The following is a 26606-nucleotide window of genomic DNA, read 5'->3' as shown; positions in this document are numbered from 1 at the left end:
TTATATGTGTTGTGATAATTTATATTTCCTTTCATTAAATATACTTTTCATAATTATCAGTATTCAAAATTTCTATTGTTTAAATACCAATAATATAACTGTTTGATTTTCCATTCATTTTGATTTGAATTTATTTTATCGTAGCCACACTCTGAGTGGAATCATCTGAAAATCTATCCACCATCTTACCATCAATAGAGCTGTTAAAATGTGTTCTGGGTTCCAAAAATTCACTTCAAAAGAAACTGTTGGGTTACGACCAATAGTGAAAGTGAAGACACAAAATTCATATAGAAGTAATATAAGAAGTTTATTTCTGTTCCTTTATTCAACAAATATCTATTGATTTCCTGTTATTTGCTGGACACTTACTTAGGCACTGTGGAAATGCTTATAAACAAGTGAAGGCATTACCTTTAGGAAGCGTATCTTCTAGAAAGGAAGGAAAACAATAAATAAATATGGATTCCATTTATTGTCTGTTGGTTCACAGCCCTATCAGGATCTTTGCAGGTATACTCAAAACCGGCCCCCATACTCAGAGGGCAGGGAGAAACCAAAGAAAGAGGCAGGCACTCTAGATTAGGAAGTGGAAGCTTTAATAAGCAAAAGTAACTTATGTACACTGCTTATGTTGGGCAGCAGCAAGATGAATGGGCCCCCACAACCACCTGCCAAATCTTGAAAGTTTAAACAGAGGCCCTAATGGGTTCAGTCACATACATTGGGCAGGTGTTCTCAACACCACATCCCTATCTCAAGCCTATGTCCTTGGAACAGTATCTGGGAGCAGAAAACGCTAGTGAAACCCACTTGCCAAGGACAGGCAAGGGAGTCAGGAGACTAAGTGCCAGGACCCACCCAGTTATATTTGGCATTCACATCTTTTTGATGATGTTCCCCAACATTGTGAGGTATGATAGTGTTAAGAAGAAAAATAAAGCAGGGTAAGGAGACATAAATTATTGGGTAAGTCAATCTTTTAGAAAAGGGATCAGAGAAGTCCTCTGTGGGGAGGTAACATTTGAGCACAGGCCTAACTGAAGCTAGAACAAACCTAGTAAACAAGGGGAATAATTTACCAAACAGATGGAAAATATGAAGAAGAAGTTGTGCTAGCCATATTCAATGAAATGCAAGAAAGGCTCCATGCTGAAATGAGGTGAAGCAAAGGAGAGAAGCAGGAAGAAATTGGAGCAGTAATGGCTAGTCACATGAAGCATTATAAGTCATGATAAGAACTTGGTATTTTATTTAGAGTATGATGTAAAGCCATTGGGAGGTTGGGACTAGGCATTTGGCAGGATATGTGTTCCATTTCAAATGGCTCACTCTTGCTTTGGGGGGACATAAAGCTACAGTGGGGTGCAGTAAGGGGCAGAGGTCATTGTCCCTTGACTCAACTGCTTTCATATCCATTCTCTCCTTTCTCAAGTCCTGTTCTGTATCAATGGAAGAATGGGAGGAATACAGCCCTGGTGCTGTATTTTCTAGGGTTTTTTAATGATACAGCTGGGCGAGACACTGACGGTGGAGGGAAGAGAGAAGCCAGCCCATTTTTTCAATCTTCGTTCTCTCTGCTCATCACTTACTATGAGTTGAGAGAATTATGGTGGTTCTGCTTTCACTGGCATCAGTAGTGAGTATAGTTTTGTGCTCTGGTTATGCCTCCTTTTTTTCCATCTAACAAGAAAGTTTCGTTAATGATAGAAACAGTACAAATTTCAAAACAAGCTGCAGTTATTCTTTTCAAACACCAAAAAAAGGTCCTTGTTTTCAGATGGTTACATTGTCAATTCCATAAAAACGTTTACAATAACATTACTGTTTTTTTTTTTCAGGACTGGACTGCCTTTGCTCTTGACACATTTGCTTGTGACGTGACCAATTCTATGTCCTTGACCTCTACATCTCTTTCATCAACTTCTTCCTCTTCACTCTCCTCTTGTTCAGGTGGAGTCTGTGTGTTTTCTTGAATTTTTGAGACAGTTTTGCCTTGAATTCTGAATTTCTCAGCAGTTTCTAGTTGTGCCTGCTGAGATAAATCCTTGATCTTGGCTTCCCCCAAAACAATGTAGGTAACTGAAACTGGGCTTTTATGGACGTCTGGTTTTGTGATGACAAAGAGGGTTTTCTTAGATTTCCAGATAGTGGCTCTTATAACCCCTGCAACCTGTCAAAGACCCAGTTTGGACATAGCCTTCTGTGCCTTCTTTTCACTCCAGCTCTGTTTTGCTTTACTGACTGGTTCTTCATTGATTTCAGCTGTTGTTGCCAGCTGGGCTTATTGTGTGGTTGGCTGTGTGGAATTCTGTTCCTCAAGCTCTGATACTGATTCATCACTGTCAGATTCTGTTCCAGATCCTATCTCAGCCTAAGACCATGGCAACCCCTGCTCTCCATTAGGGATGGTTTCTGTGGCTTCACCAGGCATTTTGTACAGGGAACATGGAGCCAAGATGGCAGAAGAGAGAGAGAGAGCAAGCCATGCCTCTTCTTTTTGAATCCCAGCTTATGGGTGGGGAAATCTCTAGAGTGACTTGTCTAGTTGGACTCTGACTGAAACAAGGGGCAAAGTTGAGGCAGGAATAATGTCATGAGACTATTTCAGTAATCTAGGCAAGAGAAGAGCAAGTTGAACAAGTTATAGTGGCACCATGGACAAGGTGAAAAATGACGAAATTTGGGATCTCTTTTGAATGTAAAACTAACATGGATTGTATAACTAATGCAATAAAATAAAAGAAATATAATGTCTTCAAAGTTTAGTTTGAAAAACTGTAAATGTGGTATTATTGGTAGATATAGGGAAGATTGAGAAAAGAGGAGATCAGGAGGCAGGGTATATGAATCAAGAGTTCTGTTTGGTAAAAGTTAACGTTGACATAGCTATTTGGTATCTACTTAGGAGATCAAGTAGAAAGTTAAGTATATGAATTCAGAGTTTAGGAAAGCACTTCAGTTTAGAAATCTACTGGATGGGTGGATAGGATTATTGGTATAATAAAGTCATGCAATTTGAAATGATTACTTAGGAATTGGCTCTGCATAGAAAAAAAAAATCCATGACTGAGGACTAAGCCTTAATGACTCCAATGTTTAGAGAGAGAGAGAGAGAGAAAAGAAAGAAAATTGGAGAGAGAAAAGAGACCATCATAGGAAACTAAAAAGGCACATATAGCAAAGCAGAAGGAAAAAAAATAAAAGAAGTACTCCAGGAAGCCAAGTGAAGAAAGTTTTTCAAGACCTTCCCCCTCCTCCATTTCTCTTTCTCTCTCTCTTTTCCCTTACTTTTTTCTTTCATTCCTTTACTCAGTTATTTAGCCAATATGTATTGAGAACTTGCTGGATGCACTGTGATAGTTAATTAAGAACTCAGATACAGGAGGCTTTGAATAAAAATTTTTAGTGGTAGTCTTGTGGATGAGAGTCAATTTTTTTTAGACAGTTCCTTTAAACAAAGAATGATCAAAAATTATTTTTAGAAAACATGGCATAAGTTAATCTGGAAAACAAATCCATTATTATACACCTTAGGAAAAGAATGGGATTTTTACCTTGCTTAACACTTTATATGCATTTACTCATACAAATAATATCTATATATACATAAATATTTTACATTCAGTTCTATCATATTTACTTACAGCACATCATCTTGCAATGAAAAAAAAATTTAAATGTCTTCTTATGTGTCTGTTCTATAATTTTATTTTGCTGCTTGGAAATGGCAAATGCAATTGGATTTTCTCCAGAGCCGCTCAGTTCTCTGTGACAATCCAAGGGTTAAATTAAAGGAGAAGTCAGCTCCTTGTCCTTGGCTCAGAGGAAAGCTGAACTGTAGCCTTCATTTATTTCCTTCACATTCTGTTTTGCTCTTTCCTCTTTTAGGACTGAGCATGTAGCCTTCACTTTTCTCATCCCCAGCCAAGATGCAACTCTACAGTGGGGAGATAGCCAGAATATGGGTTGGATCTAATTCTTAAAATCAAAGATAGGTAAGCTCCAAGGTTAAATTTGGAAAGCTCAGGAAATCCTAAGTGCAAACACCACCTTTCAATCATCTGCAAATCATTTCCTGCTCCCTTGTCTCTGAAAGGCAGGATTGCAGCCTCACTGTAATTTTTCTTTCTAAATTAAGCAGCACATTTCAGGTGTCTGAGAAGCAGCTGAGTGAGGCAAGGGATTTTAGATCTGGATTCCATTCAACTTTGCTATTGGTTTATTTTATCATTACATTTTCACACATGGGGGTGAGAATTTTAGAATTTAGCGAAGGTCATTAAAGGAAGAAAATATGGCAGCAAAATAGGACTTGATGTTTTAGAGTTAAAAATAGGAAAAATGAGAAAGAATATATGCTATTAAAATTCTATACTTTTAATCCTTTTTTCCTCAGCATAATTCTGAATTTCAGGTGACAAACAAGGTACATTAAGTCGACTGAGCCTGGTAAAATCATTGTACTTAACTGCAGAACTTAACTACAGGGCTTTTTTAAAGTCTTCAACTTTATTGGAACCATTAAAAACTTGTTTATATGTTTATACCTTTTAGTCATTAGGATTGGGATGTAAATGTAACAGAAAAGACAGGGGCCAGGACCCAGTATTAATTTACTGTTAGCTCACGAGAACAGCCAAGCCTCTTGAATAAAATACAAAATACATATTTTCGTCTCCTAACAACATTATGTTCTATTGTGACTAAATTTATTTCTGAAGTATGTGTATCCGGAGTGTACCTAGAGAAATTCAATCTACAGAAGAATTTAGTGACTTCAGATAAAAAAAATTGTTACATTTTGCTAGGTTAAAAAAATCAGATAAAGGAATAATCTTTCCCTCTTCATTTCTCTCATTAGAAGTGATATCTAGCAGAGACCAAGACCTTTTTGTAAGGCTTTTCATCTGCCAGTTTGCCTGGATAGTGAGGATATATGGTAAATAACCTCCAATGAAGGTCAAAGAGTAAAGAATTAAGATTAAGGTATAATTGAAGGGGAAAAAAGAAAAGAAAGTAAGAGAACACAAAACATTGTAAATGCCTGGAAAAATCAGATAAAAACACAAATCCTAAGATCACGTTGGATATTCCCTTCAGTCTGCCCTGAGTTGTGAAATCCAATCATAATATCAGAGTTACCTATCCCTTACCATTGGGTTCCACTGGTTTTCATTCACTGACAAAATCCAAACATTTGAAAAGACAATGAACTGCTTTCAGATGTTTAAGAGGGAAGGGAATGTGTCTATTACCACTGAGTCATAAGTAAATATTATTTGTGGTAGGCAGACTCTAAGATAATAACTCATGATCCCTGAGTCCTCATATTCATACTTTTATGTAATTCTTTACCTTGAGAATGGCTAGATTTGGTGACTCACTTCTAATGAATTGAACACAGCAGAAGCAATAACATTTCAGTTCAATTATCAAGTCTTAAAAAAGATCGTCACTTATGTCTTGGAATCTTTCTTTCAGGGTCATCACCCTGGGGTAACTAGTAGTCATGTGAGAAGCCCCATGGAGAAGGCCACCAGCCAGGAGCTGATACTTCCAGCCTTCAGCCAGTAAGGACCCAGAGACATGTGAACAGCCACCTGTGTAAACTTCAAAGCAGACTCCCCTCCAGGTGAGTACTGAAATGACGGTAAACCCAGATAATACCTTGACTCCAGACTTCTGAGAGACTAGACCATAAACACCCAACTAAATCACAGTAAGATCTTGACTCACAGAGATAATAAATGGTGTTTGAAGCTTTCAATTTCAAAAAGTATCTTTTTAGATTGTCTCGTTAGTTTTCTCTCCTATGTTTATTTGATAAAATATGGGATATACCTCCATTAATCCACAATTACTTAAAATAATAATTTTATAATAAAATAATGATACTGAATTATTGCCTGCCCTAAGGAGAAGCTTAGTCATTTCTTGACTATTAGTTTTTGTAAAAAAATATCTGTTTAAGATTTCTATGAAAATAAGAATTTGTTTCCGAATTCTGGCCTCCATTTTCTTCACTCTGCTTCCATCTAATCCAGCATAGAGACATCACTGAATTCAACTATCAAAACATATATTTGTTTTTAAAAGGAAATAAAATCTATCCATCTCTTTTCTTTAATTACACCTGGGAATTTATTATGAAAATATGTTTCCATTAAAGTTAGAAAACATGATATGAAATGGGATAGAATGATCTCAAATAAAGATATTAGAATATCTTTAAATAGAATTACCCTCAATAAAAATAGTTCTTTCTTCTTTATTTTTTCCTTTTCTATACCATTATTTATTATTTATTTGTATTAGTTTAACATGTTAAAAAGAGTCATTTCTTAGATACTTAAGCTGAATATTCTGGTGACTAAAAATCTTTTTTAGAGTGATAAGAAATAAGGATAATTTTCTAATTTCTTCCCAACTATGTAGTTGTAAAATCTTTACAATTGAGAAGAGTAATTATTCATTATGGTGGCAAAATAATTTTCTCAGAAGAGAAAGTAATATATTAGCAGACAAAGTAGATTGTGGCCTAATTCTTTGAGTACAGAGCAGTATGGAGGGGAGGAAAGAGCCACACTACATCAGAATTTGGCATTCCACTATAGAATAGCTGGATATCTCCTTCTTATTATTTTAAATTGACCCTCTTTAGCTAGACCAATGAAGATAAAAAAAGAGAAAGACATCCAATTAAATAAAGTCAGAAATAAAAGAAGAGACATTACAACCAATGCCACCGAAATACAAGGATCATAAGAGACTACTATAAACAATTATGTACCAACACACTCAATAATCTAGAAGAAATGGAAAAATTCCTAGAAAGATACAAGCTACAAGTACTGAATCATGAAAAAATAGAAAATTTGAACAGGAGAATTACAAGTAAGATGACTAAATTAGCAATCAAAACTTCTTAACAAAGAAGAGTCTTAGACCAGATGGCTTCACTTGTGAATTCTACCAAACATTTAAATAAGAATTAACAGCAATCTTTCTCAAACTCTTCCAAAAAAAATTGAAGAGGAGAGAACACATTCAAACTCATTTATGATGCCAGCATTACCCTGATGGAAAAAAAGGGAAATGATCCTTGATGAGTATATATGTAAAATTTCTCAACAAAATAATATCAAACCTAATTCAACAGCATATTAAAAGGATCATATACCAATATAACTGGGATTTGTCCCTTAGTGCAAGGATGGTTCAACATATGAAAAATTAATTCATGTTAAACACCACATTAACAGAATAAAAGATAACAATCACATGGTCATCCCAATAGATGCAGAAAAAGTGTTTGATGAAATTCCTCAGCTCCCTCATGGATAAAATCTCTGAACAGTGAGAAATAGAAGGAAAGTACTTCCACATAATAAAGGCTGTAAATGACAAGCCCACAGAACACATCATTCTCAATAGTGAAAAAGTGAAAGCTTTTCCTCTAACATAAAGAATAAGGTAAGGATGCCCACCCTCACCACTTGTATTCCACACAGTATTGAAAATAGCTTAGAGCAATTAGGCAAGAAAAACAAACAAAAATCTTCCAAATCAGAAAGAAAGAATTAAAATTATACTTCTTTGCATATGACATGATTTCATATATACAAAACTCTAAAGATTCTATAAAAAATTAACAAGTTCAGTAAAATTGCAGGATACAACATCAACATATAAAGTTCAGTTGTGTTTCTATACAATAACAGCAAATTATCTGAAAAGGAAAGTAGAAAACAATCCCATTTACAATAGCATTAAAAAGAATAAAATATTAAGAATAGACTTAACTAAGGAGGTGAAAGATGTGCATACTAAACATTACAAAACATTAATGAAAGAAATAGAAGAAAAAACAAATAAATGAAAGGCATGCCATGTTCACAAATTGGCAGACTTAATATTGTTCAAATGTCCATACTACCCAGAGCAATCAACAGACTCAATGTTATTCCCATCAATAACTTTTACAATTCACAAGGAAACTCAAAAGACCACAAATAGCCAAATTATTCATGAAATAGAAGAAGAAAGCTGCAGTCATTACATTTCCTTATTTCGGAATATAGTACAAAGGTATAGTAATCAAAACAATGTGGTACTCATGTAAAGACAGATACAGACAAATGGAATACAATAGACAGCCCAGAAGTAAATACACGCATATGTAGGCAACTGATCTTCAGCAAGAGTCCAAGTGCAACAATGGAGAAGCTTTTCAATAAACGGTACTGGGAAACCTGGATATACACATGCAAATAATGAAATTGGACCGTTATCTTACACCACACACAAAGTCAACTCAAAGTAAATTGAAAACTTAAACATAAGATCTGGAACTATAAACCTCCTAGAAATAAATATAAGGGAAAACCTTGATGCGTCAGTCTTGGTAGTAATTTCATGGATATAATGCCATAAGCATGACAACAAAACAAAAATAAGCAAGTGCAAATGCATGAAACTAAAAAGCTTCTTTTCAACAAAATGAAAAGGCAACTTATGAAATGGGGGGAAATGTTTGCAAACCAAAGTGTTCATTTCCAAAATATATAAGGAACTCATGCAGTGGAATAGTAAAATAACAAATAGCTTGATTAAAAAATAGGGCTAACAGCTTAAATAGACATTCCTCCAAAGAAGATGCACAGATGACCAACACACATATGAAAAAATTCTTCACATCACTAATTCATCAGAGAAATGCCAAATTAAACCACGATTAGATATTACCTCACGCTTGTTAAGGTGGCTATTATGAAAAAAACAATTGTTGGTGAGGATATGGAGAGCCTAGAACCCTTATACACTGTTAGTGAGAATGCTAAATGGTGCAACTGCTATGGAAAACAGTATGAAGTTTTCTCACAAAACTTTCAAAACTACCATATGATCCAACAATCTCATTTCTAGGTTATCCTAAAGAATTGAAATCAGGATCTCTAGGAGATGTTAGCAATCTCATGTTCATTGCAGCACTATTCACAATAGTGAAAATGTGAAAACAATATAAATATACATCAGTAGATGAACAGAGAAAGAAAATGTCATATACATATAATGGAATATAATTTGGCCTTAAAGAAAGTCAAATTCTGCAACATGGAGGAATCATGGAGACTCTGTAAAGTAAAATAAGGCAGTCACAGAAATATGAATACCACATGATTTCACTTACATAAGGTAACTAAAATAGTCATGGAATTAACGAGTGGAATGGTGGTTGCTAGGGGAGGAAGAAAAGTGTAGTTACTAATCAGTGGGCATAAGGTTTCAGTTAAGCAAGATAAATAAGATTAGCTACATAATAAATTTATGTACATTAAATATGTTATGTATATAATAAGATAACATATAAAGTATAATTGGATGTACATTAAGCTCTTGAGACATGTGGTATAACGTTGTACCTATAGGCAATGACAATGTATCATATACTTGAAATTTAAGAGGGTAAATGTTAAGTGTTCTCACCACAATAAAGTACTTCTTAAGTGAGGGATAAAAACATGTTGCATACATACAAAATGTGCCAGGCATTTTGCTATAGAATTGCACACATATCATCTTTTTAAAAATTAAATTTTCATAACAAGAGGCAAGTAATGCAAATTAATAATAACAAAACATTAAAAAACATATTTCAAAACTGATTCTTCCAGCTTAAATTATGATGTAAGACATTTCATCTTTTTGAGATTAGTTTGTCCATCTGCAAACCAAGGTAAAGAATTTCTGTCTTAAATATTGTATGAGGATACCAAAGCAAACAAACAAACAAAACACCCAGTGGGGGCTGGCAGATAGTGGGATTCCAGGTTTCCATCCATGTCAAACTTTAGTATTATGACTAAAATGTGCTGGAATTTTCTAACCTTTCAGAAGAAAATAATGCAGAGTTCTCTACATTCATTATTTTATAATTGGTCTTATGTAACACAGTTCACCTATGGTGAAGTATATGCTCCATTTGGATTAGCTGAGCTTGAGATTTAGAAATAGATAAACAGCCTGATGATATAATTGTGCCTCCTTTCCTCTAATTCCACCCCCTGTGGTGCACAGGTGTCCCACCCAAGGTGTCAACATTCATGCAAAGTCAGGTTCACTTCCCTTTTTTTTTCCCCCCATTTTCTTAATGAAATAAAACTGAAATGATTGCTTAGGTAACCTGAGCTGTCAATATTGCCATTTCTTCCTATGAATGCTGCTCATATTTTCTTCTCTCCTTTATTTCTACCTCCTTCTCAAACCCTCCTTTCATCCCTTTAATTAACCAGGCTAAAGGTATGCTTACTAATTCTCGAATCTTAATGTCTCTTCTATTTCCTCTTTCATTGGAAGCTGGCAGGTTCACACCATAGCTGGATCTTTCATGCGATCCTGAATGAGAAATTCTAAGGATAAACTGCACTTTTTAATTAAAAAAATTTTAAATGTTTACTTATTTTTGAGAGAAAGAGAAAGAGAGAGCATGAGCAAGGGAGGGGGAAAGAGAGAGGGAGACACAGAATCTGAAGCAGGCTCCAGTCTCTGTGCTGACAGCTCAGAGATGCATGGCTGGAACCCATGAGCAGCGAGATCATGACCTGAGCCAAAGTCAGAGGCTTAACTGACTGAGCCACCCAGGTGCCCCTGCACTCTTTAATTTCAATATTAGATGGCCTGTGTACTCAGTGAGTGGGGTAGTTTGTTGTTCAATTATTCAATATTGTTATTACTATAGATGGTACTTATTATATGTTGGGAGATATTACTGCCTTGCCACTAAGTCAGATGGTCTGGATTTGTATTCTCCTTTAGTCCTGATCATGTGATAACTGAGTCACATAGCTAACTTTTCTAAATCTCAGTTTTCTCATCTGCAACACATAGAACTGTTATGAAGATAAAACTAAATTACTACACCCATTTCCTGCATTGTTTTTCCATAATATTTATCTAAATCTCTGTATATTTTTCTTCTTCTGAGTACTTACTGTCCTCATTTAATATTTTATAAGAATAGATATCTTTGTCTGTGTTTCAGTGTGGTATGGATTGCGCCTAGTGCGTAGACAGAACTTAATAAAGGGGTTATGAATGAATGAAAAAATGAGATATGATTAATGTGATTTTTAATACATGAGTGCAGACTATTATAATTCACATAAGGATTATTAACAATCCTTCCAAAACCTTGTAAGGAGGTTAACGTTGTTATTCCCGTGTTAGTCATAAGGAAACTGATGCTCAGAGAGGTCCCACAGCAGTAGTTGGTGGAATAAGGGTTCATTCCATCCCCTCTAAGTTTCAGAGGCTACCCCACATGTAAGTTTTAAAATTTGTAAGTAATATCAGTAAAAGGATGTCTTGAATGAGCCTCCTGAGAGACAGAACCTGAGACAAGTATTTTGGTGCTACATTCTTGGAGTGCCCTCAGAAGACACCTGTAAGGAAATAAACTGAGGCAGGATAAGATAGATCAAAAAGCTAAGCCAAAATACGGTTTTTACTGAAGTCTTGACTGAGCCTGACCTCATGGGGAGCTCTGGAGTGTGAAAGGCACCACAGGGTTTTCATGCCTTGAAATAAGTGGGTTTGGGGCCACAATTTTGCATCCCTGTATCAGCTAGCCAGTGGCTGATTTTTGTCCTCCTCGTTAGAGGGTGCTTAAGCTCTCAGATATCTTCTGGCGAGACAGTTCCTGCCAGTCAAGGAGAATTCTCTGGAGAAATGTGCAATTGTACTTAATAGTAGCCAGCACTAACAGCAGTAGGTGATAAATGCATTGGTCCAGTAAAGGGAATCTGGGCAAAGCACCAGCAGCCTCTCTCAAGGGGAAATCTTAATTGTTCTGCTGTCTCCCATGCATCCATTTTACTCCTGTAGCTTACACCCACATTTCTGAGACTGTATCAGCATAAGATCAACCTATGTATCTGCTTTTCATTTTGAGCAATGGTGAATCTAATAAAGGAAACAAGGGGAAATTAAGGGAGCATTGTACCAGTAGCCACTTTATCATCAATGAATATTTTATGGTTGGTTCTACTTTAACTTGATGCCACAGTCACCAGTTACTGGGCTTATGCCTTTCCACTAGTATTTTCAGATAACTGACACCTAGAATTATACTGTATTCTGTACCTGTTGTGACTCCAATCTATGTTTTGCTCTATGGAAGTCCATTTGTGTCTGCTGTTGGATCTTCAATGAATGTTTACCCTGCCTTTGGGATTCTGCCTAGAACTTACCTACTTATGCTTACATCCTCTGTGGACTATTTCCTCTGTTAGGAATTCCTCTTTCCCTGTGTACAATTACATGACATGTTTAGTTTCAGAGGCATTATTCAATCCTTTGGCTCTGCCTGTTTCTAAGCCAAGCTCTCCACATCCTGTATCTGGTGACCCCCAGGGATGACAGCATCTTTTTTCCCCCAGAAACCCAGTCACAGTGGCTTCCTTGTGGAGACGGCAAATATTTATAAAATATTTTGAAATGCAGAGCATTTAATTACACAGAGAAGGTTAATGCTAGAATTTTAAATCCCTTGAAGACTCTTTACTTGCCCATTGCAACCCCCATAAATGTCAATAAAACCACAATCTGCAAATTAGAAAGTGAGAAACCACTTCTCAAGACAGCTGAGGTTTAGGTGAACCACAGGGAAATGCCTTTACCTGGAGGCCAAATAACCATGGTAAAAGGGCAAGGAACTCTGGAGCTCATTATTCTAATCATTGAGAGCCAGGGGACCTTAGATTTCATAAAAAGGAATCTTTAACTTTCTAACATCCTACACTGAGCACGTGGGTGTTACTTACATTTAAAATAGTTTTTTTTTAAATTTTTTTTCAACGTTTTTTATTTATTTTTGGGACAGAGAGGACAGAGCATGAACGGGGGAGGGGCAGAGAGAGAGGGAGACACAGAATCGGAAACAGGCTCCAGGCTCTGAGCCATCAGCCCAGAGCCTGACGCGGGGCTCAAACTCACGGACCGCGAGATCGTGACCTGGCTGAAGTCGGACGCTTAACCGACTGCGCCACCCAGGCGCCCCTAAAATAGTTTTTTAATGGTTTACATATGTAAACCTGCTTTTGGATTTCCCGATAAACAATAGTATTGACAACAACATCAAAAAACTCATTAATAATAATAATTGAATAATAATAATAGAAGAAGAAGAAACCACTGCTGCCACCACTACCAGATGTGAATCTTGTCTTGGAATAGTTTTCCAAACAAATAAAAAAACAAACAATGCAGGCAACAATAACAATGAAAAGTAGTAGTAGTAGTAGTAGAAGAAGAAGAAGAAGAAGAAGAAGAAGAAAATAATAATAAACCATAAATCTCACAACCTTGACTTCTCTATTGGAATTTTTAAGGCTATGAGTTGCTAGTGTGCTTCTACATGGGGAGATGCATGTGCAAAGAATTCATGAGACATGTTTCTTATAATTAATGGGCTTAAAGTTTAGCAAAGGTAAGTGAACCATGTGAAGACTTAGCCATTATAAAATGTTACATTTGTTATATTGCCCCCAACAGAGGGACAAGACAAGAAGCATGAAGACAAGAATTCTATGTGTGCAGAAGTGAAGAAAGGTTTCAAAGAGTAGGCAATTCAAGGTGAATCTTGAAAAACTTCTTTCTCCCTGTCCTCCCAGCTTTTCATTTTGTAAAGCAGTTAAGGATGGTTACTGCTACCTTTCTTTGTTGTGGAAGAAGAAATGTAAATAAGTTATCTCTAGAGGTAAAGAAAACAAAAAGCAAGGTGTAACACTGAGTAGTATGGAGGTGGTGGTGATGTTTGAAGTGATGAACCAAAACACAGAGGCTTTGAACAAAGAAATACAGTAAAACCTTGGTTTGTGAGCATAATTCATTCCAGAAACATGCTTACAATCCAAAGCACTTGTATATCAAAGTGAATTTCAAGAACCATTGGCTCAGTGTGATCATGTGACATTCGATGTCATGTACTACTTGCATCGCAAGACCCCCTTGGTTTATCAAGTAAAAATTTATTAGGAATGTTTGCTCGTCTTGTGGAACACTCGCAGAACAAGTTACTCGCAATCCAAGGTTTTACTGTAAATATTAGAGACAACATCTAAATGCTCGCCTTCTGTGAGGTGGCAGGATTACTGCCTGAAAGCAGATGAGTTATGATGCAGTTATTATTCCTGATGAAAGAAATATGATTAAGACCAAGAATCACAAAATTGCTAATTATTTTACCATTTGAAGTTGTTTAAAAATGTATTATTTAGCTATAATGCATATAGGAAACCAACATATTACTCCTTGAGAATAGTATGGGCTTTTTGTGAAAGCCAAATTAGCATTTTTATTAGATAAATAAAGTCCCCCGTGTTCATGAAGTTTACTATCTAGTAAGGGGCACAATTTAAAGTTATACAAATACATACACAAATATATACCTATATGGGTTCTCTTTTGACATATGACTGAAGCTTTAACTCATCAAGAAGATCTTAATGGAGAATCTACCACTTGCTAGAACTACTAGATTCTGCGGGGAATAGAAGAATGAATCGGAAATAGATTCAACTCTGCCGGAAATGTCAGTCTAATTGAAGCAATAGGGCATAAAACTAATGATAGTTCAAAATGTAGAAAGGGTAAGTGTCATAAGAATATAGATTATAGTATAGGATTCCTGAGGAGAAAGAGATTACATTTTAGTAAGAGAAATAAGGACATTCTGATAGAGAAATTGGCAAACTCGCTAAATCTTGAATAAAAGTTCATAGTTTGGATATGTGCACAAGGATATTAAGATAAAAGGAGAAATGTGAAGAAAGCAGTGTATTTGTTTGCTAAGGCTGCTGTAACAAAGTTCTGCAGACTGTTGAGGGGGAGAGGGGTTGAACAACAGACATTTATTTTTTCACAGTTCTGGAGGATAGAATTCTGAGATCAAGGAATTGATAGGGTTGGTTCTTTCCGAGGTCCACGAGGGAGGGATCTGTTTCAGGGCTCTGTCCATGGCCTGTGAATGGTTGTCTTCTCCCTCTGTTTTTACATTGTCTTTCCCTTGTACATGTCTGTGTTCAAATTTCCTCTACTTATAAGGTTTATATGGGGTTAGGGTCCACCCTAAGGACCTCATCTTAACTCGATTATCTCCATAAAGACCCTATCTCCAAACACTATCACATTTTGAGGTAATGGGGGTTAGGATTTCAACATATGGATTTTTAGGGAGACATAATTAAGACCATAACAAGGACTGAGGAAAAGAATTGTGGGACATATAAAAAGGATGGTGAATTATAGTTTGACTAAAATACAGTTACATAAACTAACATAAGATTCAGACTGGACAAAAGACTCAAACCAGATTGTATAGAGCTTGAATTTCAAGCAAGAAAGTTTAGGCTTTGTTCCTCCAGCATTAGGGAACCAGAAATGAATTTGAACAGAGGAGTAGCGTAATAAATACAAAATTATCGCATGCTTACAGTGCCAGACACCATGCTAAGTGTTTCACCTAATTATCTCGTTTTATCATCATCTCATTTAATCTTTGCAATAATACCTTTAACCAAGTTTTATTATTCTTGTTTTACAGCGTAGTAAACTAAGGTTAAAAAAGTTATTATAGTCTATGAATATTAGAGCAGAGAATCTAATTTAAATCTTCATAATCTGGCATCACTTCCAGTGTACTTTAATCTCAGACATTGTAGTTTTCATCTCTAAAATTTCATTTTAATTTTTTTTAATGTATCATCAATGGCCCTGCTTCAATTTTGAACATATGGGATAAAGTTATAATCACTTTTTTTATGTCCTTGTTTGATAATTCTCGTATCTGTGTCAGTTCTGGGTCAGTTTTCCGTGATTGATTTTTCTCCTTATCGTGGCTCCTGTTTTGCTGCTTCTTTGGATGCCTGGTAATCTTTGATGGGATACCAGACATTGCAAGTTTTACCTTGTAGGGTTCTGGTTATATTTTTTAATAAATATTCTTGACCTTTGTTTGGGATTATAAATTACTTATAATGGTGTAATCCTTTTGGGGGGGTCTTGCTTTTAAGATTCATTAGGTGAGGGTGGAGACAGACTCCAACCAGGCCAAATGTTCTGCATTCCTGATGCAAGACCCTCTCTGTACTCTACCCTATATATCTAGAGATTTTCCAGTTTGGCTGATGGCAACAGGCACTGTTCTCTCTGGGTATGAGCTGGGCACTGTTACCTCTAATCTTTTCCAGTGGTTCTTTCCGGGCCTCAGGTCGTTTCCTTAGGTGTATGTACTGATCAACACACTGCTGATTACTCAAGGAGCTCCTCGGCAGATCTCTGCATTCCTGTCTCTGTACAGATCCCTCCACTCCAGGGCTCTGTCCTGCAAACTCTACACACTTTAATCTACTTAGACTCGTGGATCTATCTGAACTCAGGTGTGCTCAGGGCTCCTCCTGCGCTCCTCCTGCTCGTGCCATAGCCTGGAAACTCTCCATGGCATTAAGCTGGGACACTTGTATGTCTCACCTAATTGGCTTCTCGTTTCTTAGGAATCCCCATCCTTCATTTTCAAAGATAAGTTGGATCCCTTTCATTTAATGTTGGTCTGAAGCCAACACCAACCTAGGAGTCTTAAATTTTAAAACATTGTTTTCCACATAAAATTTGAGGATGGAGGGTAAAAGGTGGGGAGCAGAGCTCTAACATTAAAACATGCTTAAGACAAATCACCAAGATAAATATGACATTATTAGTGTGACTAAGAGTGGAGCAAGTAAAGAAACAGACTTACAGGGTGTTTTCTCCCAGCAGCGGGAGGGTAATAAAAGTAACGCCTCGTTACTATTGCTGCTGCATAACAAGACTTCTGGGTCACTGGGAGTCGCACTCTGCTCTAAAATAGTCTTCTAAAGAGGAATCCTATCCTTTCCCCTCTTCCTCCTTTCCTTCCCTATCTTAGCCCAGGTTGGTCTGACAGCCATGCAGTCCTTATCTTCTCTTTCTTCCTTGTGGTGAAAACAGCACCCTACATGCATAGGGCATCTGATATTGTTTTAGTTGCTATTTAATGATGCTTTCATATCCTCACCTTCCTGTTGCTAATGTGCTGAAATGAATTTCAATATCCCTTCAACATCTACTAGAAGCCCATTTGTGAATATGATCCTCATGAAGAAAGACATCATAGAAATTTGGTGAGCATTTCTTTAACATCCTGGAAGAATGGGCTTCACGGACACAGTCCTGAAAATGATGTGTGAAATGTGTTTTAAAAATCGAATTATATTTTAAATATACTAGTAGATCTTGGTTTTTAAAATATAATTTTAATGCTTGTTTGTACATAATGATTACATCTGAATTATCACCGAGGAAATCTAGCATTTTGTTAATTTAATATTTCTGGTCTCCATATAACTCTGCCCTTAGATCAATATGTCTAGTATATTTCTTATTAGTAATTTTCACAGTAAAGGTTAGACACAACTAGATAAACTGCGTACCTACCTCACTATTTGTTGTAATTTAGAAATCCTCTAATGGAAAGGATTATTTGAGTTATAATTAACATTGAAGACTGAACCTTATTTTATTTTTCACTTGAATGAAGTTATATTGAATGAGAACTATATCTTGCTGAATCACATAATTATAATTTCTGATAACACTTTACATATGAATCATGTAAACACAGAAAAGTGTCAAGTTGATAGCTTAAGTATCTGAAATCTGGGAAAAACATTTTATTTTATTTTGTGGGGATTTTTATTTCTTTACTCTTAATATGCTAACGGCAGGATTAATTGCATTCCAGCGTATATAGTTAATAATATATAATTGATAGATATTGATAGAAATAACATATTTGATATTTACTTTATATATTTGATGTTGATTTGATTAATAGATAGGATAGATCTCATATATATCAGTGTTTGAATGATTAAAATGAACATTATTTAACTTTACACAACTTTGCAATAATGCTTCAACTTCCTTCTGCCATTGATTTTAGTATGTTCTACTCAATTAAGAGAATATTTTGGACACCTTTGGGACATTTGTTTATTTAATACATTCCTTTTAAGTGTGAAAAATGTTTATGTATTATTTTAGTGTGTAAATTATGCTTGAAATCATGCAACACAAATCTTACTCACACACACGATACCAAGAGTTAAGAAATGATTTTTTCCCCTGTTAACTTACATGCTCTTTTATTTCTGGGGGCTAGGTTAATTGTGATATATTGAAAAATAAAAGCTGTGCAATTTGTGCCTTTTTTTTTATTATCATGGCTTTTAAATGTCAGGCCACAGACAAAGGTGTGTGTTAAGAAAGTAATCTTGTATGTATGCCCCTAAATAGAAAATAAAGCAAATGTACTCTACTTGCTTGTTTTTACCACCCCCCACCCTGCCTGTCTTCCCTGTCCTTCTTGAAAATGAATGATTGAATAGAATGGCCTAGACATAGAGCCCATTTCTCTTTGTGCCTTGTTCAATGTGAAGATCCTACAGCCTGAAGCAATATCTCCTTTAGAAAACAGGGAATTATTTAGAGACTGCATCCATCCTGTGATTGCAAGGGAGGATTCCAGGGTTTTGTAAAGGCAAAAATAATGCTTTCAAATCCACACAGATGTCACTCAAAGCACAAAGCTAAGTGGAAAAAAGAATTAGGCAGCCACGATTTTTAGATTTCAGGCTGAAAGATGCTATATAAGCTGAAATTTGCATTTTCATTACCTAGTTAATAGTTATCCAAACTAATAAAATATACTGCAAAGAAGAATAAAAAAGATAGATATGATTTTTATACTTACTAAATAATAGCTGAGTTAGAAGAAAACTGTTAAAATGTTAATATTTTTATGAGGTTACAATATTATTAATTCTTAGCAATGATAAAAAAAAACATTTTTTTTAATCATCAGATTCTCTTCTTCAGTGCATGCTTTCATTTCATTTAACCAGATTTTTGAAATGTCCTTATCAAATTTTGGTGTGGTTTTGGTGGTTCATACTATTTTTTTAGGTTAAATGAAAGGTTTCCTAGGACCTAATTGTGTAAAAACGTGACAATGGCCAAGACTAATTTGGTAGGTTTGTTTTAAACAGTGTATGTTTGAGGATCAGGTTGGAGGATGAGAATTACATTCAGTCACAGGCTTGGTAAGCAGGTCTGTTCACTTTCATGGGCATGCAGAAAACCAGGCCAGGCCAAGCAAAAGCAAGGAGCTTTAGCATAAAATTAGAGGGCTATCTGGCTAGCTCTCTAAGAAGAATAAAATTGAAGCTAGAAAAAAAAATGTTGGGGGATGGGTAGAGGAGAAAAAGTCAAGAATTAAGGAGAAAATAACTCTTTCCAAAGAAATCATCCTGAAGATTAGTAATTTCTCTAAATATTGATGCTCTTGAAAATTAAAGTGCATAATGAATGATTCAAAGGACACCGGAAACTCTCAGGCACATATTTTAATATCAGGTAGGAGGAAAAAGGTAGACTCTTGAGCATGAAAAATGTTTTTATTAAAAAATATGGTTTGTCCACGAGGCAGGTTTCTTTAAGCTCTCAGAGTTCACTGCACATCCTCAGCAATTTAGTGGGCTATGCCTCAGAATCATCATAAATCAATGAGAGGATGTCTTGAGCCATGGGGAATTAGCTGGCTCGCTTATGTATGAGGCGATTCACAGCACTTCCATTCGGAAACCTGGAAACCTTTTATGAGCCCACATGCTTGCTTGTCTGAGACATACCTATGTCTAGGCAGGGATAGCTTTGGCTACGTTATGTTAGTTTCCCCTGTATTTTTTCTGCCTGACTGAAGGAACATTTTTTCTAGCCAAATCCTTTCTCCTTTTGGGCAGGGCTCCTGATTTAGTTCCTAGTTGTCTGGACCAGATTCAATGCCGTAGACTACAATTAATATTATCAGCTCCAGGATACACAAAAATTCAAATTTGACTAATGTTAGGGAGTGGAGGAAATCCGTTCTTGAAATCACAGATTCAATCAGAATCCTCTGATGCAATCCACCAGGGGGCAGCTCCCTGGTGATACGCTCACAACATTTGCCTCTGAGCCTACAGCCTGCCAGAAGGATTTCCACAGACTGGAACTACACCGGTCCTTGTCACTTTTCCATTTAACCATCAGAAATCCTGCCTCAAATTCTTGTTTTGTGTAGCAGTGCATGTACTAGTGAAGGTTCTGAAAGGAAAGTAAACGTGGCTGTTAGAGGGATTTTAGTATCAAGAAACTGAAAGACTTCTTAAAAGCCACACCAATGCCTTTAAACTACTAAATAAAAGCCTAGAACCTCTTCAGCTGGATAATGTTATTATTATTTCCTGGAAGAAACTGGCATTATCCTGCAAATAGAGAGCTTCAAATGAAAGAATGTTATAATCCAAATAAAAAACACCTGAAAAAGGACACTTTTTATTTTTTTTTTTAATTTTTTTTTTCAACGTTTTTTATTTATTTTTGGGACAGAGAGAGACAGAGCATGAACGGGGGAGGGGCAGAGAGAGAGGGAGACACAGAATCGGAAACAGGCTCCGGGCTCCGAGCCATCAGCCCAGAGCCCGACGCGGGGCTCGAACTCACGGACCGCGAGATCGTGACCTGGCTGAAGTCGGACGCTTAACCGACTGTGCCACCCAGGCGCCCCAGAAGGACACTTTTTAAATAACAATTATGGTAAAGAGGACAGTGACTCCTGCCATGTTATTAAATCTCATTCAACAGTGGCTAACATTTAACAAATTTTACTGGGATTCTACACTAAAAGTCACGGGTGGTAAGAAAACGTGGACATCACATTATAGGAAATCAGAAAGTCAAAGCAGAAGTTAAGCAAATTGTTCTATATCAAATGCATTAACAATACCTCCCATACTTACACTATGGTTTATTTACTTCCTGATAATAAACAATTTTACAATGTTCCATCCTAACAGTATTTCCACATCTGATATAGAATGGCAGTGAATAAAACTTGCTTTTGCATTAAGAAGTTTGTGTATCCTGAGAAGACCTTTATAATACACTTTTAGTGAAGTCTATAACACCTGTGCTGTCGAAAGTTCTTATTTTTAAAATGTACAAAAATGTGGTAAAAAAACAAAACAAAACAAAAAAACTCCCAGCAAGATGTTGAGAGGGACCTACAAGGGAATGGGGGAGAGAAATGACTGAGACTTTCTTCAAATTAATTTTAAACAACACAGTCTAATGTAGATAATGGATGGTCGACACTTCTGGACAAGCCTAAAAAACATTATTGTCACCACGTATTTTCTATTCTATTGTACTAAATAATAATTCCAGTTAGCATGCATCTAAGTTAATAGAAATGTTGCCTGGAACAAACTGTTGGTATTTCTAATTCTGAAATGTTGTTGACCCTTGGTTGGCTACTGTGGAAAAACATGAAAATAGCCAATTTTCCAATGTCCTGCCAGCTCTGTAGGAAACCCCATTCTTCATTTTATTAAAACTAAAGTGTTCCTATATGTCTCCCAGGCTATCTTCATCAAAAGTTATATTGGGTTACAGGGTAGGCCATGGTGACAAGTTATCCTGAGGAAGAGTGCTTAAACAAGATAAACATGAATTGATTTCTCTGTGATGAAACTCTCCAGGCAGGTGATTTAGGTATGGCAAAAGTACCCAGAGGTGTCAGAGATGGAAAAGCCTTCCACTTCTTTGGCTGTGACATCCTCAGGCTATTACCTCATCAGTTTGGTTGAAATTGGTCACCATGTCCACCTTACAGCCCATAGCAAAAAGAAAGAAGAATTTGTATGCAACTTTACTTTTAAGAACAATTTTTTAAAACGTTTCTTTTTGAGAGACAGAGAGAGACAGAGCACAAGCAGGGGAGGGACAGAGAGAGAGACACAGAATCCAAAGCAGGTTCCAGGCTCTGAGCTGGTGGCACAGCCGATCATGACCTGAGCTGAAGTCGGATGCTTGACAGACTGAGCCACCCAGATGCCCCTGCATGCTTCTTTACTTTTTTAGAGGTATGATTCAGAGGATGCACACTTCAATCCTGATCATATACCATTGGCCAGAATTGGACATGTGACCTACCTGGCAAGGATGGAGATTGGAAATACTATGGTTACCTCGATACCCATGTACTCCATCACGTTACCTATTTGCATCCATGGAAAGGGGAATGAATTTTGGCAAAGGCAATTGGCAGACCCTGCCACAAGTGTTCACAGATTGAAGGTACAGAAATCGTAATCAGATAGACAAAGGTGCCTTTATTTTAGCAATTCAAAATTCCTCATAAGATTTTATGTAGACCAAAGTTTTACATAACGGATAGCGGTCTTTGCTAGAAATGAAGATGTCATTTTCTGGATTTTAAGCCTAAGTTGGACATGTTCACCAGAGAGTTTGCAGCTCCCCTTCAGGCATCTGTAAGGATTACTCTTTATATCTTTCAATATTTCTAATTTCATTTTGCAGATTTATGATTTTTCATTTCTAATTTGTTTTCAATCAATTATAGCAACTCCATCCTTTTTATAATAGTGAGAATGTGAAACTGCGTAATGACCAAATGTTGGAGAGCTAATTATAACTAACTATGTGCCCAAAGAAAATAATACAGAAATAGATACACATCATCAAATATATTTCCAAGGCCAGTTTTTTAAGTAAGTCATTTTAAATTTTCAAGGAACAGACAATACTAATGCTATGGAAACTACTACAAAGCAGAGAAAAAGGAGAATTCAAATGCCAGGTTTACTTTAGAACAGAAGTTCCTCATATGCGTCCTGTTTCTTTTTGCGCACTCCTATCCTAAGACATTGCCTTAAACATCGTGGACACGTAATAAAACCCTGAGAGTCATTGATCGTGTGAGTAATTTATTCACTATTTTAAAATTATTTCCAGGGTGCCTGAGTGGCTCATTTGGTAAGCGGCCAATTCTTGTTTTTGACTCAGGTCATGATCTCATGGTTCTTAAGTTCAAGCCCCTCATCGGGTTCTGCACTGACAGCACGGATCCTGCTTGGGACTCTGTCTCCCTCTCTCTCTGCCTTTCCCCTGCTCATGTTCTCTCACTCTCTCAAAAATAAAATGCTTTCAATGCATTAAAAATGCTTGAAAATTATTTTCAGGATACAGAGGGAGATAGCTTCTGTTTATTAAGAATTATGATAGCATTTAATTTTTCAGTTTTGGTGAGTGGGAACACATTCTAGTAGACCTTGTTAGTTGTTCTTTTTAGGTTATGACTTTCTCCTTCACTGAAAAACTACTCTGACTTAGTGATTTAGAATTAGACTACTACTTATAGAACAAAAAGTTACCATCCAAATGTTATATAATCACAATATTATTTCTAAAAGGATAAAGATGTTGATCATTTTATTGATCATAAGCTTAGGATTAATTAACTTCCATTAAATCAAAGCATAAAACTAAACATAAAGTAGAAGTGGACTGTACCTTTTTATAAGATTTGTACTAAGTTTATTTTCTCACTCATTCAAAGCCCTGCTGAGACATCTATATTCAAACCTCATTACCACTCACTACTCTGCTAAGAGCCACAAGGTACTGAGAGGCCTGGTTTATCTTATCCTGATTACCAAAACATTTTATCCACTTTACCAAAAACCATCAGGATAGGCCATTCTTCTGAAACAAATCCTTTTAAAAATTATTTTCCTTGTCAATCTACCTTCTTTAAGCTTCATTTTGAAACTAGTCTTCTGTGTCTAATTTTCCCTTATATGTTAGGACAAATATCCCATTTGCCTTACTTTGACTTTTGAACATCCTCTTATATCTGGAATCATGTGTCAGTGTACCTCAGCTAATGTTATATCTTTTATAGTTGATTGGAAGACTTATAATTCCCTTTAAATAAATAAAATGAATAAATAATTAATTCACATACAAGTCAACTTAAAGCCATATTTTATAAGTAGAAAATCCATTCAAAATTAACGTATATGTATTTTATATTTCTCATAACTTTTTAAAACACTCCTCATGATTTATATCATTATGCTTTTACAACAACAATAGCAACATAAGAAAATGTAAGAGGAAGATATTTATTTTCCTTGCTTTGGAGATAAAGCATTTGAAGTGCAACAAATGTAATAATGAGACCAAGATTACTGAATGAATCAAGGCAGTGCTGGTACCAGGACTTGAGTCTTCTGATTATGATCCCATAGATTATTCCACTAGATTGATAATCTCCATTGTTTTCACATCTTTATAAGTAAAAATCGAATTCAGTGTTTACCCTTAATGCATGTATGTTTATTTATTTATAAGATATATACAGGTGCTATTACGTTAATTCAGTTTATACATTTCATTTAAAAACAAAAGAAATGAAAAAGAATAGGATAAAAATGGAAGAAAATAAAACTTTCAAGATTTTTTACATATCCTAATGAATCATAAGTTACTCCCTCTAGGTAAATTGTATTAACCTCATTTGGAGTCCTATCTACCATCTCATGCTGAGGTAAGGCATTTCAACTCTAAACTACTCGTACAGTTTACTGATATCTGCAAGTACCAGATAAGAAAATGGGTATCCATTATTATGAAAATATGTTCTTTCCTTTGTTTGCATCTCCTTTGCATCTCTTCATTTATCCCTTCACTTTTTATCATCATGAAACAGCCATATTTTCCCCCAGGCACAAAGAACAACAAATATTAAAGGAGCAGCTTAAAAATGTGTTCTCACTGGCCCACTTCCTTAATGCCATTTCATTTCTTGCCCTGAAAGATCTTGTTGGTCTCTCTGGATCTCTGAGGTCATAAAACTCAGTGCTTGCCTTTGACCAGAAGTAGCAGAGTGGGAAGTTAACCTAATGATAGGTGAACACGCTCGACACAGCAGAAGGCCAACTGAGCAGTAGGCAGCTGCTGTTGCACTGGACAGCCTCCTCACTTTCAAGCAAAAAGTGCTTACATGAACAACTGTCCAAAGTGCTGGATGAGGCCATTAGCGGCTAGCTTGTATAGTGCAAAATGAATGTGTTTCACTCTATTTGAGCTATGAAAGATTTGGAGCTTCAGTGACATAAATTGGACTCCATTATCACTTAGCAGCTCTTCTGGAATTCCATATCCAGTGAACAGTGTTTTAGTTTGGACTGGAGAGAGAGAATTTCATAATAGCCTACAGACATTTTCAAGAAATAATAAGAGTACTAATGACTATATGCAGAGTTTAGGAAGCCCACTTCCCACCTTTACTATTTGTTTAGCTAATATAAGAATTTCAAAGATATTTATGGCATACCCATGTTACATGAGAAAATTATTCTTTAGTTGATATTATCTACAAATCGATCCTAATGTCATTATAGGCCTAAACATTTCTGCTTTTGTTTTCTGATTTCTCAATAATCCTTTGTAAGGCTGTAATCCCTCAATCCGCTTTCTTCAGTGAATAGTTGGTATGTTTCAAAGATATACTTTATATATGTGTTATGTTGATTCAAATGGTAATATGACACTTGAGTATCCTAATCATCTGTATATATACTATAGAACCATAATCCTGGAAGAAACCTCCCAAAGCCATGTTGTTTTCTTTCCCTGCATGCATATTCAAGTATAAGTAAAATTTCTTTTCACTTTAGTTTGTGTCATTTCCGAGACTTCTAGGTAAGATTTCAAATATTTTGTTATAACTTTTTCTTACACATATTTACGTTTATTCTTGTTGAGAAGTTAAAAAAAAATAGTCACACATGAGGTTTTCTGAGCCAGTTTCTTCTTTCTTTCATTAATTCAATTCCCGTTCTGAACACTTTATATGTTTATTTGTTTCAGCATCACTGCTATCTTAGTCTTTAGCGGGCAATACTATTTATTCTTCTTAGATAGCATTAGATTTCACATCTACCCTTAAATCCTTTCTTTACATCTTTTTCCAGTCGTTGCCGACTCTCCCTAAAAGTCATTCACTATGGCACAATCAGAATCAAATACGGCCGTACACTTTCAACAATATTTTTTCTTGGAAAGTGGCTGTCATTGCTTTTCAAAACGTGTATAGTCACTATTACTAGTGGCTTACTGAGTATAATTTCCACATTTCATCTTTCTTTGCCCTTTAGTTCCCATTTCCTGTTTTCTCTCAGTGATCGCTATAACACCCTTGTGTTCCAATGCATAAATTTCTATTTTTATGAGTATAGACAATCTTCAACATTTTCTTGCACATAAATTATCTAGATTCAATATTTGAATCTTTAACTTTGAACCTCAACTTCTCCACATTTTTTACAATATTCCTTGCATATGCCAACTTTTCCCTTTCCATTTTGTCATGAATTTGCAGCAAAGTTTATATTCACGCTATTTGTATAAGGTGGGCATCTAGAATTTAAAATTTATTTCCATGATTGACATGTTGGGACAACAACAAAACTGTGCTACATTATATAAATAATTCTGTCTCTACAACCTCCCACCTTCCCCTGTAAAGAGATCATTTGGATTAAGTTTTGTTTTTTGGTCATTTTGTTGCAAAATGGAGACAAATTAAAAAAATTCAAGACTACTTGCTATGACTGAGAAGA

The 26606-nt window shown here is 35.9% G+C and overlaps 1 pseudogene; it reads right to left on the bottom strand.

Moving 5' to 3' along the window:
• Positions 1-1837: 1837 nt before the first annotated feature.
• LOC122468105 lies at positions 1838-2434 on the bottom strand (annotated as a pseudogene).
• Between the last annotated feature and the right edge of the window lie 24172 nt (positions 2435-26606).

The sequence above is a fragment of the Prionailurus bengalensis genome, chromosome B1, assembly GCF_016509475.1.
Source record: "Prionailurus bengalensis isolate Pbe53 chromosome B1, Fcat_Pben_1.1_paternal_pri, whole genome shotgun sequence".
NCBI lineage: Eukaryota > Metazoa > Chordata > Mammalia > Carnivora > Felidae > Prionailurus > Prionailurus bengalensis.
Note: the sequence above shows the minus strand (reverse complement) of the source record. Positions and strands in the feature narration are given on the sequence as shown.